Source organism: Amblyomma maculatum, chromosome 8 (assembly GCF_055883805.1).
Source record: "Amblyomma maculatum isolate TAMU_Amacu chromosome 8, ASM5588380v1, whole genome shotgun sequence".
In the NCBI taxonomy this organism is placed as follows: Eukaryota; Metazoa; Arthropoda; class Arachnida; order Ixodida; family Ixodidae; genus Amblyomma; species Amblyomma maculatum.
Window position 1 is genome coordinate 9,748,963 of NC_139351.1, and position 19,423 is coordinate 9,768,385.

The 19,423-nt window shown below is 44.0% G+C and overlaps 1 long non-coding RNA gene across 2 annotated transcripts in view; it reads right to left on the reverse strand.

Annotated features, from left to right (window-relative positions):
• Positions 1 to 19,423, reverse strand: part of LOC146180515 (uncharacterized) — a 43,470-nt gene that overhangs the window by 20,550 nt on the left and 3,497 nt on the right. For both annotated transcript variants that reach the window (XR_014700377.1, XR_014700378.1), the window contains exons 2-3: positions 8,781 to 8,896; positions 1,188 to 1,232 (exon numbers count right to left, since the gene is read on the reverse strand). This is a non-coding gene — a long non-coding RNA (uncharacterized LOC146180515). The remainder of the gene's footprint in view (positions 1 to 1,187; positions 1,233 to 8,780; positions 8,897 to 19,423) is intronic.

The window sequence follows — 19,423 nt, forward strand, 5'->3', positions numbered from 1 at the left end:
TAACGTGTGTGCTGCGCTGCTTACCGAAATCCGTGCTCGTCGTCCCGAAGTTCAGCGGTCTTTGGGCGACCATTATAACTTCGCGTTGTTTCATTCACAGCGAGGGAGTCTTTTTCCGCCTTCGCACGCGTTGGAGCGACACGTTGTCGCACGAAATGCATCGGTCACTAAGGTCAACTACGTAAAATTGGCCGAGAGCAGCTCGAGACGGCCTCGCCGCATTGCACCTTGTCGTTATCGTTATTTCGACGTCCACCATGAAAGTGGTTTCTGCCGGCTAGTGGCTTCCGGCGACCGCCAACTCATGCAATCACGGCGCTGGTTCCTGTCACAAGTGAACTTCCTGGCAGCCGGCGGGCAGCCTGATGTTGCATAATCGAATAAGTCCAGTCTGTATTTTTACTGAACATTCCCAGTATTTTTCCTTACTCTGAAACTCTCACCAAGAGACGTTAGATACAAAACACGCATGAACGTGCAACATAAAGAAAAGGGTAATGGCCCTGATTCTGAACCGTGGGGCACGCCACACATATTCGGAGGGACACTGAATACAGAGGTATTTGCTTTATCCTATCGATTTCTTCCCGAAAATTCCAGACAAAGTCCGCAGCTAGACATCTGGGTCACTATTGATAAAGTATTGATAGACGTATATGGTGGCTGACAGTGTAATATACCTTTTAATGTGGATAATACTCTAATTGCATAGGTTTAAAGCTTTCTACAACCGATATTTTAACCCTGCACGCAAGCGAAACTCGGTGGTTTTGCGAAAGTACTGCTTCTTGGGTACTAAGACAATATACTTACAAAGCAAGTAATTTTTCTATTCCTCCTTATAGGGCACAAAGAGCCGTTATTCGACGCTGTATTTTAATATGATCCTTGCAGCCCAAGTTATATAGGGAGGTGACTTGAGCTGCTGTGACAAAATCTGGATATATGACTGTTAGAATGTTGCTTTAACATTTTGGAGCTCGTTCCTAGGATCTCACTGAATTCATCAGCGATTCTGCATATCAATTTGCATCCCCTTAGAATTTCGCGATATCGTTTTATACTTATATATTTCCACGCATTTAGCATGTCTCTTGTGCAAAAATAGCTTTTTTTATGATTACTGAATGCATTCACCCTGTTGCGAAAATTGGGAATGTTTATGTAAATATATTTGCACGGCGTACCTCTTGTAACACCGACGTAAAAACGCTTCAAAGTTGTTGTCTCACCTGAAAGAGAAAAATGTTACACTTCTTTTTTTCTCCAACACAACTGGTTGCATTTCTTTACTCAGGATAGTAAAAAGGAAGCGCATCCAGCAGAGCCGTATGCTCTCTTTATAAAGCGTATTTCACGTTGAAGATGAAACGACGCAGAAATGTATCAAAGATCTTGAGTAATTTACCCATACCTTTGTTTTCGTCTGTAGCAGCAATGAAGGAAATTTGTGATGTCTTTCAATAGCCGGCGTGTAAGTAAAAGCTGTATTTCTGCTTCTTTTTGTTGATCCCAAATCTTCCAGATATAACAAAATTCCCATAAAGAAAGGAGTTAGGCAAGGAGACACCATCTCCCCAGTACTACTCACAGCTTGCTTAGAGAAAGTATTCAGAGACTTGGAATGGAAGCAGCTAGGGATAAGGGTAGATTTTATTTATTTATTTATTGATACTGCAATCCCAGTGTTGGGATTTTAGCAGGGTGGGAATACAAACTATGTAGTTGAACAAAACAGGCAAAAATAAACAATAATTACATAGCAAGTTGAAGCTCTTCTGAACAATTAATAATAATATCTCAGTAATCTGCGATTTGCTGATGACATTGCCTTGCTAAGCAAACCGGGAGATGAACTGCAAATAATGATTGATGACCTAGACAGGAAACGTAGAAAGGTAGGCTTGAAAATCAATATGCAGAAGACTAAGGTAATGTTCAACAGCCTCGGGAAGGAACAGCAGTTTACATTAGGTAGCGAAGTACTGGAAGTAGTAAGCGAATATGTCTACTTAGGACAGGTAGTAACCGCAGATCCGGACCGTGAAAAGGAAATAACAAGAAGAACAAGGTTGGGATAGAGCGCATTTGGCAAGCACTCGCAGATTATGACTAGCAGCTTACCGGTATCGCTCAAGAGGAAAGTATACAACAGTTGCATCTTGCCTGTACTCACCTATGGGGCAGAAACGTGGAGGCTAACCAAGAGGGTTCTACTTAAGTTGAGGACAACCCAGAGGGCTATGGAACGAAAAATGGTAGGGGTAACATTAGGAGGTAGAAAGCGTGCAAGTGGGTCAGAGAAATAACTCAAGTTACCGACATACTAGTAGAAATTAAGAAGAAGAAATGGACATGGGCAGGACATGTAGCGCGAAGAGAGGATAACCGATCGTCGCTGAGGGTAACCAACTGGATTCCAAGGGAAGGAAAGCGTAGCAGGGGGCGGCAGAAAGTTAGGTGGGCGGATGAGATTAAGAAGTTCGCAGGGGTCAAGAGAATGCAGCTAGCACAGAACCGGGTTAAGTGGAGAAATATGGGAGAGGCCTTCGCCCTGCAGTGGGTATAATCAGGCTGATGATGATGATGATGATGGTGAAGGCTAACCATTGCTCTCTTTCCCAGAAGCAGGCGTCTCCTTCCGAGGTAATCTTGGAGCCCAAGAAGAGAAAATCTGTCACAACTTCCACTTCTTGTCCCTTGATGCCCCAGGACTTGATAGGGCAAGACGCCATGATCTTTGTCTTTTTAATGTTCAGTTTAAGCCTAACCTTCTCACTCTCTTCTTGTACGCGCATCAGAAGTCTCTTGAGTTCCACTTCACTTTCAGCCATTAAAGTGGTATCATCCGCATATCTAAGGTTGTTGATACGCTTTCCAGCAATCTTCACTCCAGCTGAAGATTCGTCCAGACCGGCCTTCCTCATGATGCACTCTGCATATAGATTAAATAGGCAGGGCGACAGTATGCAGCCTTGCCTCACTCCTTTCTCAATCAGAAACCAATCAGTAAGACCATGCCCACTTCTGACTGTGGCCTCTTGTCCTTCATATAGGTTCCTGAAGAGACAGATGAGGTGAATTGAAACTCCCATCTCTTAGAGAGCTTGCCACAATCTGCTGTGATCTACGCAGTCAAACGCTTTAGCATAATCAATAAAGCAGAAGTAGATGAGTTTCTTGAACTCTCTTGCTTTTTGCGTGATCCAGCGAAGGTTGGCAATTTGGTCTCCAGTTCCTCTGCCCTTGCGAAACCCAGCTTGCACGTCCCTAAGCTCTAGATCCACATACTGGTGCAGCCTACCTTGTAGGAATTTCAACATCACCTTGCTAGCATGCGAAATAAGCGCGATCGTGCGGTAGTTGGAAGAATGTTTGGCACTGCCTTTCTTTGAAATGGGGATGTAAACTGACCTCCTCCAATCCTGTGGCCACTGCAGGGTTGTCCAAATCTTCTGAAATAATGTATGCAGAATGTTAACGGCGTCATCGTAGAGGTTTTGAAGCAACTCAGCTAGAATGCCATGATTTCGCTAGCTTTGTTCTTAGTAAGGCTGGCTAAGGCTCATTCAACTTCACTTTTCAGGATGCCCGGCTCGAGATCAGTAATCACAACAGTCTTACGTTGAGTTTGCACTTTCGGATCCTTCATGTACAGTTCGTCTGTGTATTCCTGCCACCTCTTCTTTATCTCTGATGTTTCAGTGAGGTCCTTGCGTCGTTTGTCTTTTATCACGCCCAGCTTAGCACAGAAGCTTCCTTTGATATCTTTGATTGTCTTATACAGAGCTCTTGTGTTCCTTAATTGGCTGTTGTCCTCAACTGCTTGGCACTGTATGTTCAGGAAGGCATTCTTATCTCTCCTTGCTATTTTCTGAAAATCCGCATTGAGAACCTTGTATCTTTTTCTTTCCCCCATAACTTTTGCCATCCTCCTTTCCTAAGCTATTTGCAAAGCCTCTTCAGATAACCAGTTTGCTTTCTTGCATTTCTTTTGCTTTGGAACTACCTTTGTAGCAACTTCTTGTATTATATCACGAACATCAGTCCACTTCTCTTCGGGCTCTCTGTCTTCTAGATCTAATTCTTGAAATCGATTCCTCACTTCCAAAGCATATTTTTATGGAATTTGATCCAGAACATACCTGAAAGGCCTTCTAGGTCTCTGCGTTTTCCTCAATCGAAGCTTAATTTTGGCAACAAGAAGCTGATGACCGGTGCCACAATCGGCCCCAGGCCTTGTTTTTACTGCTTGTATAGGGCTTCTCCATCTCTGCCGGCAAAGAACGTAATCGATCTGATTCCTGTACAGACCGTCCAGTGAGGTCCATGTGTACAGGCGCCTCTTGTGCTGTTGAAAATGAGTATTCGCTATGGTCAGGTTGTTTTCTTGACAAAACTCTACTAGCCTTTGCCCAGCTTCATTTGGCTCACCAAGACCAAACTTGCCTGTAATTTCTGATATTTCTTCACTCCTGACCTTAGCATTCCAGTCTCCTATGAGAAAAACGACGTCTGATGATGGGGTGCGGTCTAAAAGGCATTGTAGGTCCGCATAAAATCTATCAACGTCAGCTTCTTCAGCAGTAGTGTCCGGTTCATAGACTTGGATAACTGGTATGCTGAAAGGGGGAACTTGGATCCGAAATGAAATCATTCGGTCGTTTTTGGGGTTGTACTCTAGCACTGCTCTGCCCTTTCTTCTGTTTACTGTGAGAGCGACCCCATTCCTTCTCTTGGATTCGTGCCCACAATAAAAGACATAATGGTCGCCGGAGTTAAATTCTCCCATTCCGGTCCACTTGAGCTCGCTGAAACCCAAGATATCAATGTTCAATCTGTCCATTTCTCGCTTGACGACATCCAGTTTACCTTGCGTCATAGATCTTGCATTCCATGTTGCTATGTGATATATCTCCTTGCAACATCGGACTTTCCGGTCGCTTCCCGACACATCCACAACTGAGCGTCCTTTTGGCTTTAGCCCAGCCGCTTCATTCGTCCTGGAGCTACTAGAAATCGCCCTTTGTTCATCCCTAGTAACATGTGGGACGCCTTCCAACCTGGGGGCTCATCTTCCGGCGCCATACCATTAATGATATTGTGACTGGCCATAGGGTTTTGTTGGCAGGAAATACTGGAGTGGGTTTCCATTACCTTCTCCAGTGAATCACATTTTGTCAGAACTCTCTGCCGTGACCTGTCAATCTTTGGTGGCCCTACACAGCAGAGCTCACGACTTCATCGAGTTTCGCAAGCCCCTCCGCCACGACAAGGCAGTGATCCATGAAGGGGTCTGTGCGATGTCAGTGCACGTTAAAAAACCCCAGGTTTTCGAAATTTCCGGAGTCGTCCACTACGGTGTCTTTCATAGTCTGAGTCGCTTTGGGAAGTTAAATCCCACAAACAACAACAAACAAACAGGCATTAGCCAAGCTGTACCTGTTCTAAGAGCATTAACAAAGCAGACCAAGCATTACAAAGTTGTACAAATGTGTCAGCATAGACTGAGATTAACGTGGCCGACTTGGCTTCCAAGAGCGTCGATAGATTGAAAGACCTCATGCCAGAAAAATTACCTTAATATCTCGCTCACGACACCGACTCTACGTCTGAATTTCTTCATATTTGAGCCTTAATGCGTTAAATGTAGAAAACGACGTGAGGGGTATGCGCTTGAGAAATGAGGAAGAAAGCGGCGAATGAGGAAATTGAGCAACTGAAAATTAAGAAGCGCTGAAGGAGGCTCCTGCTGTGGCGGTAGGCATTGCGAGCGAAAATCCAAGTATATGCTTCTGAGATGTGGCAGCTTGCGGGTCATATGCGTTCCTGGCATAGAGGTTCGATGCAGGAGGCTGCTCGAGTTGGCAGCCGCCAAATTGTAAGGGAGTCCGACAGGAGGTCTTTTACATTAGAGTCAGGCACGGAAACTGTCCGGTACGCATACACACTCAAATGCATTGATTATAGCGAAGCTTATCTATATCCATTGTTTTTTTTTAACAAGTGGTAGCGGCGCCTTTATGGTATGCATGTTTGAAGTTATGTGTGAGATACTTCCATATGTTTGAAAGAGGCGAATACTAAGGGAACAGTAACTTAGGATGCAGTGTCGATGCCGTCGAGAAATCGCCGGCACAATGCGACCGCAAGACTAATGCCACTTAACGTTCCAGCGATCTCCGCCTCAACCATTCGCGAGTAGAGTTCTGCTTGAATGCCAATGTAAACTCAAAGGGGGAATCACAAAGGTATTAGCGTGTCGCGTCATACCTATAATGGCGGAAGTTATGAAATGCGAAAGTTCTCCATGATGAAATATATTTGTGCAGAAGAGATCGGCGCACAGTGTCCATGGCCCTTTGGGGGAGAAGCCGACGAAATATGGTGGCGCCGTCTCCTTTAAAACAATCAAGAGCTGGGAAAATATTTAGAGGCAGTTAAAGGTGGGTACGGAGGGAAATATAGTATAGGTTCTAACTGCACATATACTGAAACGTGACCATCGGATTTCTTAGCCTGACGTATCACAGAAAACAAAAAAATTGGCCTACCTTTCTCAAATTTCGAATTATCAATACCCTGTAACGGCCGACCAGTTATGAAACCTCTAATCTATACTGTTAAGCGCATGGTAGCCACCCCAAAATTAATTGGGGCTAAGCTGCCTGCCTTCTATCTTCTCTCTCTCACTTTTCTTTAACCTTTAAGAGTCCTTTAAGAGAACCTTTAGGAGTCCTCAGGACTCCTTATTGAGAGCAGCTGCCTACCACTCTTGTTTAGCTTCTCCATTTTATGGTGGTTTCGTTTTCTCTAAACGCAACCAGCAGTTTCCTATTTTTAAGTTTTTGTTTTCGTTCTTATTTGTACTTTAATAATCCAGCCCGACATATTTAAAAAAAAATTGTTGCATAACATTTTATACTTCTATCACTTCCACAGGCCTTAGTCGTTGCTTGAAAACAGAAAACGCGATCTTTAACAGTCTTTAGAGACACTGATAATATGTACTATGATGGAAAGATTGGTTTGGTTTGGTTTGGTTTGTGGGGTTTAAAGTCCCAAAGCGACTCAGGGTATGAGAGACGCGTAGTGGAGGATTCCGGAATGTTCGACCACCTGGGGCTCTTTAACGTGCACTGACGTCGCACAGCACACGGGGGCTTGCTTTTCGCCTGCATCGAAAAGCAGCCGCCGAAGCCGGGATTCGATCCCGCATTCTTGGGAGCAGTAGTCGAGCGCGGTAAGCACTGCGCCACCTCGGCGGGGTGGATTGAGGTGGACAGAGGTACTCGATAGCCACAAGGCACCAGTTCTTAAAAACAGTGACTGGAAAACGTTAGATACAGGTCAGTGTCTTCACAGCGGGCACGTTTTCTTCAGACGCATAGAAAAAAAAAGACATGGCATGCATCCTCACTCACACGGTGCTGCCTGGTAACTCGGCACTCTTCTTAGCTGCTGTACAAAGGCATTCGTTCATGCTCATTGTCTTCCACAGATCGTATCTTTGTTCGCTGAGGCATCAAATGTTGCATTACGTGGCCCGTACGAGTTGCACATGGTGAAAAACCAGCGTTATTCGTATCGAGCCGCTGTTAGGCAAGCTTCTACCCTCCAGGAGATCCCCCCAGCAGCCATCTTTCTAAGGTAAACTCCTAAGTAGCAAGCTGGGTTCCCCCATTCTACCATTTGTCTTGCAACTCACTACTTATCTTCGAAACCCATAAAGCCACCTGAAGGGGTCCCTTCCTTCCCCCTCCCTAAAAGGTCTTGTAATGGGCTTTTTGGTTCTAATTAGAAGAAACGCCTTCACTACAAACAAAGTCGTCTCAGTAACCCTGCAAGTTTAATCGAACTGCTATCAACGAAATGCCGTATAGGTTTCATTTTGACTGTTTCGCGCTTCGTTTAGTTTTGGAGCAAAGCAATGAACTCGGTTCTTGAGAGACACATCTCGGAGCCAAAGTTTAGCTAGCCTTCGAGAACCGTCTTAGGCATATATGGCTACAGCTCCACCTGTTAAAATTTTCTCAAAGTTTTATATTTTTATATAAGGAGAATTAATCAAGCCTAAAGTATTTTAAGCACCTGTCGCACCTAAAGCATATCACTTTACTTCTTTTCTAGTTGAAGAATAAGAAAAATTCACTTACCTCGTGCTTTACCAAAATGGTAAGTGCGAGACAGGTACGAAAAAACTGGAAAGAAGCACACGACGAAAGAACCTCTTAATTGTCAGCGATAATGGAAACTTGTCAAGGTTCGTAGACAATATTCTGAGGCGAAAACGTAGTATGCCATCGTAAAAACAGAACCCACGAATTTTCCGCATTCAGGAAAAAGAGTATTTGAGCGTCGGCATGAGGTCATCGCAATTTAGTATCTGCACCTAATTGTGTACACGATAAAGAGCTCACTTAAGTGAGCGCTTTATCGCATACACAATTAGCGGGTATATGCACTAAATGCACAGATGTTTTCTTTGTGCACGTTTCCAATACACGCAATGTATCATGGTTCGGAAGCTAAATTTCGAAGTGGCGGCAAACGTTCGAAAGTCGACTAGGTAGGGCATGGTGTCATCTGAGGGTTGTCTTGTGAGAATAAATTAGAGTAATGACGGATAAGAACCCAAATTGAAGCCCTCCAAAACGTCGTCTACTATCGCCTCTTCTTCCCGTCTGCTTGCGAAGAGTATCCTAAAACTTGGCGTGTTCGCTAAAGCTAATATTTCAAAGTGCGATGTTCATAAGAAAGACAATCTGCGCAACACTTACACGTGAGGTGCCCTTCTTGTGCGGCTTTACAGCAGTACGGAAACGTTTCGTGGTCAGTCGATGCCAAATTTTTTTCGCGTTCTGGTTGAACTGGGTTCCCAGCGGCTTCTAAGCACCTACATGTATTGAAAAGTTAATCAATTTTCACTTCGCATGTTTCTCATAATTGTCTCAGACATTGGCTAATATCTGAGTGGTTTGCATCTGCAGAAATACACTGCCTGCATTTTGGGCCCATGTAGCTTAATGGGTGGTTTGAAGGAGGGTAAGAGCTGTTTTTTTTATGTAATAACGGACGTAATAAAAGCAACCTAGAAAACGAATGAAATATACAAATAAATAAAGAAGCCATGAGTCCCCTACAAATGAGAGGGCACACCCTGGTAACTCTGTGCTCAAGACGCTCAACTACTACGCTCCACGTCGGGGTGGCGCAGTGGTTACGGTTCGACTACTGTTCCCAAGGACGCGGGATCAAATCCCGGCCTCGGCGCTCGCTTTCCGATGGAGGCGAAAAGCAAGGCGCCCGTGTGCTGTGCGATGTCAGTGCACATTAAAGAACCCCAGGTGGTCGAACTTTCCGGAGTACTCCACTACGGCGTCTCTCCATAGCCTGAGTCGCTTTGGGACATTATACCACACAAACCAACTAATAAGCTCAATGATGCGGTGCAGCATCCCGTCCGCGGCGGCTGCCTTTCGACGAAGACGGAAAGCAAAGCGCCCATATGCAAGTAAATGAGCGCACGTTTAAGACATCCAACTGCAGTTCTTTTCCCCCGAATATTGTAGGTACTGACAACTACGGGGCTTAGCCAAGCGATCCCGTCACCGACGAAGGCGTAAATGCAGACGAGCTGAGTAAATGCTCGAAAAGATGAAAATATCTCTCCTGTACAAACAGTGAAACCTAAAACGCGTGTGCTACTAGGCGTGTACTAGGGCAGTGATGCTAGCAGTAGTTTTGTGCTCGGCGTAGCATTTGGCCGCCTAACAAGCTTAAACGCGCACTGATATCGCATACCACAAGAAAGCTATTTTGTTAAAACAGCGCGAGGAACATGGACAGATAGAAATACAAACACACGTTGCACATATTGTTCGTGTTTCTAGCACTGTTTTAACATTATATCCAGCCAACTCGGCCAACAAGCCACTTCGCACTAGAACGCTTTTTGCGTTTCACTTATGTCGAAACGCAGCCGCCGCGCTTGAGAATGAATGGTGTGAGCATGAGCCGCGCTGAGGAGATTCGAAGCAATTATGCCGGCGCCTTGCAAGAACGGAGTGCTGCTAACATGCTAATGCATAACTTTTGCTATGTTGCTGCCCAAAACATGCTTAATTATTATACGTTTGCTTGGAAAACAATATCAGTTTAAGAGCTACAAGTTGCATTGAAAACAGCTGCCACGGGGAAAATGGTGATCATCATATTCAGGGCATCCGACCTTTAAACCTGACAGCTCCCAGTCTAGATTTTTCTGTACTTCCTCTAAACAAAAGGCGATTAGTACTGGAGATAATGTGTTTCCTTGCCAGGTTCCTGCCTCATAAAAATTCTGTTACTTCATTTATTGAGAACTGTCGGTGCTGCACAGCCGTTATAGGTATCTTCCAGTATTTCTGGCAGGGCTCATCTACATCCTCGTTTCTAAATATCTGCGTGATGCTAAAGGTAAGACTGAAGCAAGAATTATTTCTTAATTTATCAGTGGCATGTATTGGTGTTGATGTCATTCCGAGCATTTTTGCATCAACAAGATGATAGTGTGTATATATGCTCTGTCATTCCCTTTAGGAGGAGCTGCATCATCCTTATAGGTGACTTAATTACAAAGTCCGTAATAGTGCGTGCGAATACTTTAGTAAATATATTGTGCATTGCAGACAGAAACTTCACCAATCTGGAATTTTACAAGCCCTTTACCTGTCATTTCATACGAATTATAGGACACTTAACGTTCTTACTTGCTTCCAGTAGTGTCGACATCATTAGGCAATGTATACACTGGTTGGCGAGTTCATATGACCCGATGACTTCACCGACGAGTCAGCCGATCCCTGCTAGATGCGTTCCTAATTTACAATGCCTCCATAGCGTCCTTTATTCTGTTCTTATTTACCGGTTGAACGTCAGACCGCTCTGATCTACTGCCACTCACATTATCGCACTGATCTCTCTGTCAGCGCATATTTATGATATTTAACTATGCATAGTTTCCTGGAAATCGCGTTCAAGCTACAACCATTCTTCCAGGCGGGGTCAATTTTCTGCATAACATAGCCATAGCCCAAAGGAAAACCTTCAAGTACTGTCATCAGTCTATAATTTTAAAACAGCGTTGATCAATTGATCGATTATTGCTTTGCGGTTGTTGCCTGACACGAAGGCGCTTCAGGCAGGTTTTCATATCTGCATTGTTCATGCAGCCCACTCTACATATTTTACTGGATTGTGAACTTCGAGATTGCTCCCGAACTTTGTTCAGAAAACTCGACATTAGACGCTGATGACGTAACGTCCAGCCAGAGTCCTTCAATATATTTCGTGGCAATGAAGCTTCGCCGCCACTCTGTGGGAGAGCTTACTGTGCAGCCAGCTGCGACCGCATTGCGGCGCTGCGTGTAGTCTGGGGGTAGAGTTACTGATCCGGCGGTATCTAGGAGGCGAGAACGACTGCAGCCGCAGCTGTCTGTGCGAAGTAGCGTGGTGAGGGCGTTCGGAGATTTCGGTTTCTGCTTGTGCGGTGTCTGGCAAAATGATCTTTGGGTGTGCCTGAAAGCCGGTAAGGATGCCGCGTACTTGCTGCATAGATGGGTGTTGCTCCGGGTAAAAAGGAAATGAAGGTGTCGATCTTCCGCCTACCCAGTGATAGCGACCAGAGTGGAAGGTAGAAGCGCGCCATACCACGCCAAGAAATTTCTGGGTTCAGTTTTAAGCGCCCGCATGTGCGTGAGTGTGAAAATCACTTCGATGGGAGTGACATTGTGCGTGCATATGAGTGGTTGGTTGATGGCGTGGTTTTTACCTCACAGCGCGACGTCCAAAAACACTCGCCGGACGCCATTTTCGAACGAGTTCATCGGAAGAATATTTTTGCATGTCCTCAGTGCGCAATCACGTGAGGCAATAGTGACGTAGCCTTTACGTCACGTACACGTACCGCGTGAGGTTTTCTTCCTTGAGAGTGGCGCGCTGCTCAGTCAAAAGGCGCAATGCGGGGACTGCAGAATGAGCACCGATTGTGTGCGTTCGCAATTAATCTTTTCCTTTCGTTATTTTTCTTTAAGTGGTTTGGCGAAGTGGCTGTGATACGAAGCGACGAAGGATTGTGGAATTACACAAGTTTCTTACCTTATAAACAGGCAGTTTTCTGTCACTATAGTTACACATAATGGCCATAACTAAGGTACAAAGCGTCCTAATGAGTCCTGCACACACAGACGTAGAACAATCTATAGTGTTGCCTCCGTTGCCGTTCAGGCCAAAGTAGCGCAAATCTCACTGCAAGAAAAAAAGAAAGTAAGCAAGCAACCGTGTATACTGCCGTGTCCTTTACCGAGGGCCGCTCCAAATCGTCGCTGGTTTGACACTGCTCTGTCTACGTTGGCCAGCCTGCCCGCCCCTTATTTCTTCCTTTCCGCACTGCTAGGGAAAAAAAAGAAGAACGCGTGTGTGCAGCTGTGTGCTTTGCTCGCATGATGACTTTACGCCGCCCTTCTTTCAACACGAAGCCGCGCTCCGACGGCTCCGTGTCCGACGGCCAAGCACCTCCTTTCATCTTTCCCTCGCATTACACTTGAAAGACGTCTTGCAGCCACCCTCTCACGCCCTCAAGTAGAATGAAAACAAACAAAAAGCACCAACAGGACACGGAGAGTGTGACGTAAGCCCGACGACGCTTTTGAGTGATGTGATTGCGCGTCTAGGATCTGCACAAATATCCTCCCGACATCCTGCGTATTTAACAAATCTACTTCGAGCTCACTAGCATAGACATATTTATTTATTTATTTATTTATTTATTTCAAATACTTTCCAGGCACGAAGGCATTACAGAAAGCAGTGGTACAGACAACAACAAAATATACAGTGCATAGCTATACAATAATGAAGTTATATGATGGCGGAAAATACAGTTTTCTTGAAATTTGCAACATCAGTAATGGCAGCGATAGAGGGAGGAAGGTCGTTCCAGTCAACGCTAGTTTTAAGAATAAAATAATAATGACACATTTTTGTTCTCGAAAATGAAACACCAACTTTAAATACATGATCGGAACGGGATGAAATGTATGAAGGGCTCGCAAAAAGATGATTCTTTAACAGAGGGTTATGATGATACATTCTCTGGAAAATACACTGTCGAAAACACTTTCGGCGCGAAGAAAGGTCGGGTAAGGCAGGCGTGTTTTTCATGGAAGTAATGCTAGCATGACGGGAAACGTTAGATAAGATGAAACGTGCCGCAAGATTTTGAATGGATTCTAGTGTGTTTATCAGTGTGATTATATTAGGATCCCAAACTGCAGATGCGTATTCTAACTTTGGTCGTACTAATGTTTATAAAGGGTTAGTTTTATCGGCAGAGGCGCGGTAGAGAAATTTCGACGCAAGTATCCAAGAGTCCTGTTGGCGTTATTGGTGACATGTTCGACGTGTCTATGCCATGATAAGTTACGTGAGATATGAACACCTAGGTATTTGTAAGAGTTAACAGATTCAAGGCGAATGTCGTGAAGAACATAAGTACGCTTGTTGTCAGTGATGCTAGTGCGACGCGATACATGCATTGTTTTACATTTATTATTATTTAGTCGCATGAGCCATTTATCCCACCAGTTAGATATGCTTGTGAGATCATCCTGAAGATAAATAGAATCAGTCTGGTTAGATATTTTGCGATAGATGACGCAGTCGTCTGCGAAAAGCCTAATAGAGGAATGAGAAATGCATTCAGGAAGGTCGTTAATGTATATTAGAAAGAGAAGAGGACCCAGTACCGATCCTTGTGGTAAACCCGATGTTACGGAAGTGCGAGAGGAAGAGCAGCCGTTAGCAGAGACATACTGGGTACGATTTGATAAAAAGCTTTTAATCCAGTTGAGTACGTTAGGGTCAATGTTAAGCATGCTAAGTTTAAGAATTAGGAGATCATGGGAAACAGTATCAAAAGCTTTCGCAAAATCCAAAAAACACAGTCTACGCCAATGTTCAAGTCAGTGTGGGCAAATAGGTCATTAGTAAAACATATGAGTTGTGTTTCACATGAAAATGTCTTCCTGAAACCATGTTGTTGTGCTGAAAAGAAGGAATTCGACTCAAGGAAATCAATCAGATGAGAATATATAATATGCGTCAAAATTTTACATGGTATACTTGTGAGTGATATAGGACGATAGTTATCGGGGGAATGAGCGCTACCTGGTTTAGGTACTGGAACAACCTTGCCAACCCTCCAATCGCTTGGAAGTACCGAGGTACCTACAGACTGGGAAAAGAGCATCGAAAGCAAAATGGAAGAATATGGGTCAGTGATTTTCAGCATCTTAGAGGGTACCAAGCATATTAAGGATACCAAACTTCACCGGGAATATCATCTGATCTGGAGTGCTCAGACGCTGTCCCGACTGTGAGCACTAGCCCGACGGCCGCAGATGCAGCGGAAAAAAATAGCGCTATAAAGGTGGAAATAAAAATGGACATGTTGTGTGCCTTGTTGCTTGCGTGCTGATTGCATGCCCGGCGCACGAGAAGTCTGTGAGTGAAATTGTCGCTATTTTTGCGAGCCATCGTTGACAATTTCCAACGATGGCTTGCTGAAATTGCATCCAAACTTTATATGTTCAACTCGGTAGCCTGGTGACTTGACATCTATAAGGTTAAAGGCTATCCACAAGTGCATTCATACCGCTTGCGTAGCCTCTTAAATATTGTAGAAGGCCATATGGGGAGTTCACAGTACCGAAAAATACATGCAATTATCTCTGCATGAGTATTATTGAAAGCATGTTTCATAACAATGCATTTCCCTCTGCCAGCCTGGGCCCTTGGTCACATTTTGTAGAAATCACTGTGGAAGCCGTTGATTTCTTTTGAAAAGACGGCTACATTTATTTACCAGAGGAAAAAAAGAAATCCAGGGAATCTTCGCGGCGATCTTCTCCGGCTAGTGGAGGAAAAGTGTTTAGTTAAACGTGTGTAAACGGCTGCATGTTAAGTATCATTTTCACACCTGTGCAATATAAAAAATTATTTACATCATTTTTTTTTTGTTCTAAGAATTGGTGTTTGGCCTCATGAACTGAACTTGACCACGCCTTTTTGTCCTTGACGTCGGAAAAGGTCTGTCATAAAAGTTTACGTTATTTAAGATGGTTTTGAGCATGCAGAACTGCTTTACTGTACCGTAACGTAACCGTAATAGAGTACCGTAACGTAACCAAACCAAGACGAAAATATAAATTTAAATACAAGCTGCAGTAAAAACCGGAATAAAGAACAACGATAGAATGAAAAGTACAAAATATTGCTTGAACAACCTGTGGCGCAACGCTGCAGGCAATAAAAAAAAGAAAATCGCAGAGAAAATTTATGTGAAATGGTACCCGGTTTTCATTCCCTGGTCCTGCATTTGAGTCACTAATTTAATCATGCTGATAGTTTTTAGGAGGAAAAAGTTAATAAAAGGGTGAATAAATAAATAGTGCATATATGAGAAGCAGGGGCATGCGTGATCGCGAGGTGTAACCATTGCACTCACAGGAGGCATTAATGACGGCCCCATTCTTTAGTCTGCAGAAATTCGTCCCAATGCTTTAGTGAAAAAAGATGTTCTATGAGCTGTGTATATTGCATAGCAGAAATAGCCTGCTATGGTTGCTTTCTAAGCCAGATTTCGCCCTAAGTCCGCATAGTTACTGAATCTCCGAATTCCCTCCAAGCAGTGTGATGAGTGCCAGCAGACCTATACCGTACTCCACGCGCACTGGCAATGGCCTGCATGCCCGTATTCACAACGCGCCTCGTAACTTAAATCACGAACGGCCGCACCGGACCCGATCCGTCGAACCAACACCTCATCATCTCTGCCTCAGTACTGGCCAGCACATACCTTGCAGATGCCTGCTTGTTTCTTTTGTGTAATCTGGGTTCGTATTTCGCTAGCGAGGCCCGCTGGCTTGCTGCAGTCAGTCGGTTGCGTACGAGTCCGCTGAGTTTTAGCGGACTCCCTGGATGCCAGTGCGCAGATAGACATTCTTATATTTTTGGCTGTGCCTTCTTTTGCCGGTACCCATATCCTTCTCGCTGTAGTATCACTCTTAGATATTTATTTCTTTGCTTGTTCAATTCCGTTGTTTGTCGTCAGGTGCCAGCGCCGGGATCGCTTTGATGCCATGGATGGATGGATGGATGGATGGATGGATGGATGGATGGATGGATGGATGGATGGATGGATGGATGGATGGATGGATGGATGGATGGATGGATGGACGGACGGACGGACGGACGGACGGACGGACGGACGGACGGACGGACGGATGGATGGATGGATGGATGGATGGATGGAATATAGGAGCGTCTCCTTTGCAACCGGGTGGTAGCAGTAGCTATCAGGCTCATTTTTCTCCCTATATCTTAATTATTGATTTAGATTGGTTAACTAAACCATCATTCTATTTATTAAATTTTTGTTTCTACAATGCAAACATTATGTCACTTCTCTGCTTTTAAGCCACCAATCTTCCAGTCGTTTTTTGCTAATTTCTACCGCCGGTTTATTCACCCGGCCACTGGTATCTCTAAACCCCGGAGCTTCAAGAACAGTTACTGCGCTGCATCAACTTCCGGGTGGATACCATTACATTCGAGTATAATATAGTCAATTGTTTCACTTTAGTTACCACATACAGCACATGCGTCATTTTCATTGTTAAATTTCTTTTTGTAGCTGCGTGTTCTAAGGCACCCTGATCTAGCTTCAAAAAGTAGAGCACTGCCTCTTGAGTTATCAAAGAAAGCTTCTTCCTGATCTGCATTTTCCACTTTCGGTATAATTCCACACTCTGGTTCCTCTCCATCGAATTTATCCAATTTTTACCTTCTGTGTTTTTCACCTGTTGCTTAACGCTCTTTATTTCTCCGTCCTTGTGACAAGCATACTTACTAGTTGGTTTGCTAGTTCTTTACCTCCATTGTGAGTCAACGATTTTCAAGTACAGGTATTTAAATACTTTAGCTGCCCATCTGTTACTGTCCAATTTCCTCAGGCGTTCCTCATATAATATTTTACTCTGAGCTTCCCGTACTTCGAGAGATGCCCAGCCCATATCTCCCTGTACCGCCACATTTGTGGTTTTGCCGTGGTTGGTTGGTTGGTTCATAGGAAGGGAAAGGCGCAGTATCTGTCACACCTAGGGCAAGTCGTCCAACGGCTCTCTGATTTATTTCTAATGTCGACTGTGCCACCAGAAAGGCGAGGGCGCCCCTGTCCGTCATTCTTGTACCTATCTCACATTTTCGGGGAGTTTCATGACCATTAAAAGTATTGCACTGGGGTGCAGCTATAAAAAAAAAAAAAAAAACACTTTACAGGAAAATGTCTTGCGTTACTCTTGTCCCCTTTCGCTATGTGCGTTTTCTCTATAGTGAAGGCTGATTCCTCGAGCAGACTGATGGAGGCAAGTCCAAGAGCGTTCATGATACTGGAGTGGACGTGAAGCTGTATTCTCCATTTGATCCAGAGAACGTAGAGCGTCAGGTCAAGGCGAATTTGATTTTTCACTCATAGGTTTTGCCGCATACTTCCGGTTTATAAAGTTGACTGGAATCTGTTTGACAGCAGTTAATGTTAAAGGTAGTGGCATGGTTTCGCTAAATGGTTTAGAACGTTAACATTTTGTAAAGGGAGCGTTTTTTCGTAAAGTCGAATGCGGCAGTCAGCGCCCTATATATTTCACTTATTACTTTCTAGGAGAAGCAACCATTAAAGTGAGCGCCCTATATCTTTCACGTATTACTTTCTAGGAGGAGCAACCATTAAAGTGAGGCATCTTGATAAACTTGTGCTGTAGCTTTGGCTCGTCAAACACCGCATCGTGCTTTAATTTGCAAGGAGATTGGTGTTTCAATGTGACTGTTTAAACCCACTGCCATCGACGCACTTCTGGTTTTAGTGCATGGCAGTGGTGCACTAGCGTCATCCGGAGTGACGCTTTTCCAGGTTGACAGTGTGCAAAGAGTCGGCGAAAATGCGGTGACATAGTGTGAGCTAATGCTAACGAATGATACATTAGAGTACCAAAGCCCTGCTCTCCTTCAGACTACTCAGGCTTGTCAGGATTTGACGAGACCTCGCACAACCTTCTTTATGAGAGCCCGGACATAGAATCTTGTTAGTTTGAGGATCCGTCAGCCATGTTAGAATACAAAAAATTGAACAGCCTCGCTTTAGCTCAGTTAAAAGCACCAGACGCTATATTTGGAGGTTGTTGGTTTGAATACCAATAGCGCAATGTTGTTTCTTCATATAGGTTGTTCTTTATCCTCATTTTACTAGAGCGTTCGCATCTATTGAGTACAGTGCACGGCAAGAGCAGAAAATAAAGAAAAGAAATATGGCGAAAAATATAGGCTATTAGGAAACGATAAGGGCAAGCAACTAATGTGAACCAATTTCTCTCACTTTTCAATGAATCGAAATCCAGTAAACTATAACTCAAGAAGGCGTTCATTACAGTCTTCATACTTTTCAATTCCCTTACCTTGTTGGAAAATTTGCTAAACATAGCAGGGACATAATAATATCATAATAACATTATAGGGCCCAGCTGATATAACAACTTCTATTTATATGGTGTCAATAAATGTTTATTACTAATAGTATTTATTCTTTGTTGTAAGAATATTGCAATGCCGGGTAACCGGATGGCTTTTGCCATGGGAATAATATGTAAAATGAAAATAATATGAAAAAATATAGCTTATTTCTTTGAAGTGCTTTGTAGAGCATGTTGAATGTGCATTTGGCGACCTAGACGAAGCATAGCGATGCACATTTGCGATTGCGCTGACTGTGGCAGTATTGAGTCCTACCTGATCATATGCTGGTCTTTTCTTTAGCCATTAAAATTCTCCTTTGATAGACACGTTCGGAGATAAGTTGCTTCTATGCACCAAGGTCAGGGCTATTTTAATTTTGTCATCCTTTTATTCCGAGCATCATATTCAGAAGGGAGACACGCTTTCGTTTTCCGCATTGCCAGGACAACAACCATTTGCTGTCACTTGGACTAGACAATAATTTTCTTTGGCATTACCTTCCGCCGCCATAGGAGGACAACCACACAAGACGAAACTGCGATGAGAGCACCGCACAAATGGTATCAGGAGAAAAATATCAAAAAACGGAGCTTGCATACAGCACGAGTTACAGAGATGCAGTTCAGAGACGAAAATTGTTGTTGAGTTCTGTGTCGTAGTTGTCATCAATAATTTACGCCAGTTGTTAGCAGATCACCATGGTCTTACCTGTTTTCTCTTTAAAAGCTTTTCATCTGGTCAGCGGCTTCATACCGCACCCTTATGAAAGGGAGCGAACATAATCAGGCGCGTCAAACATGTTTCTGACTATTCATGG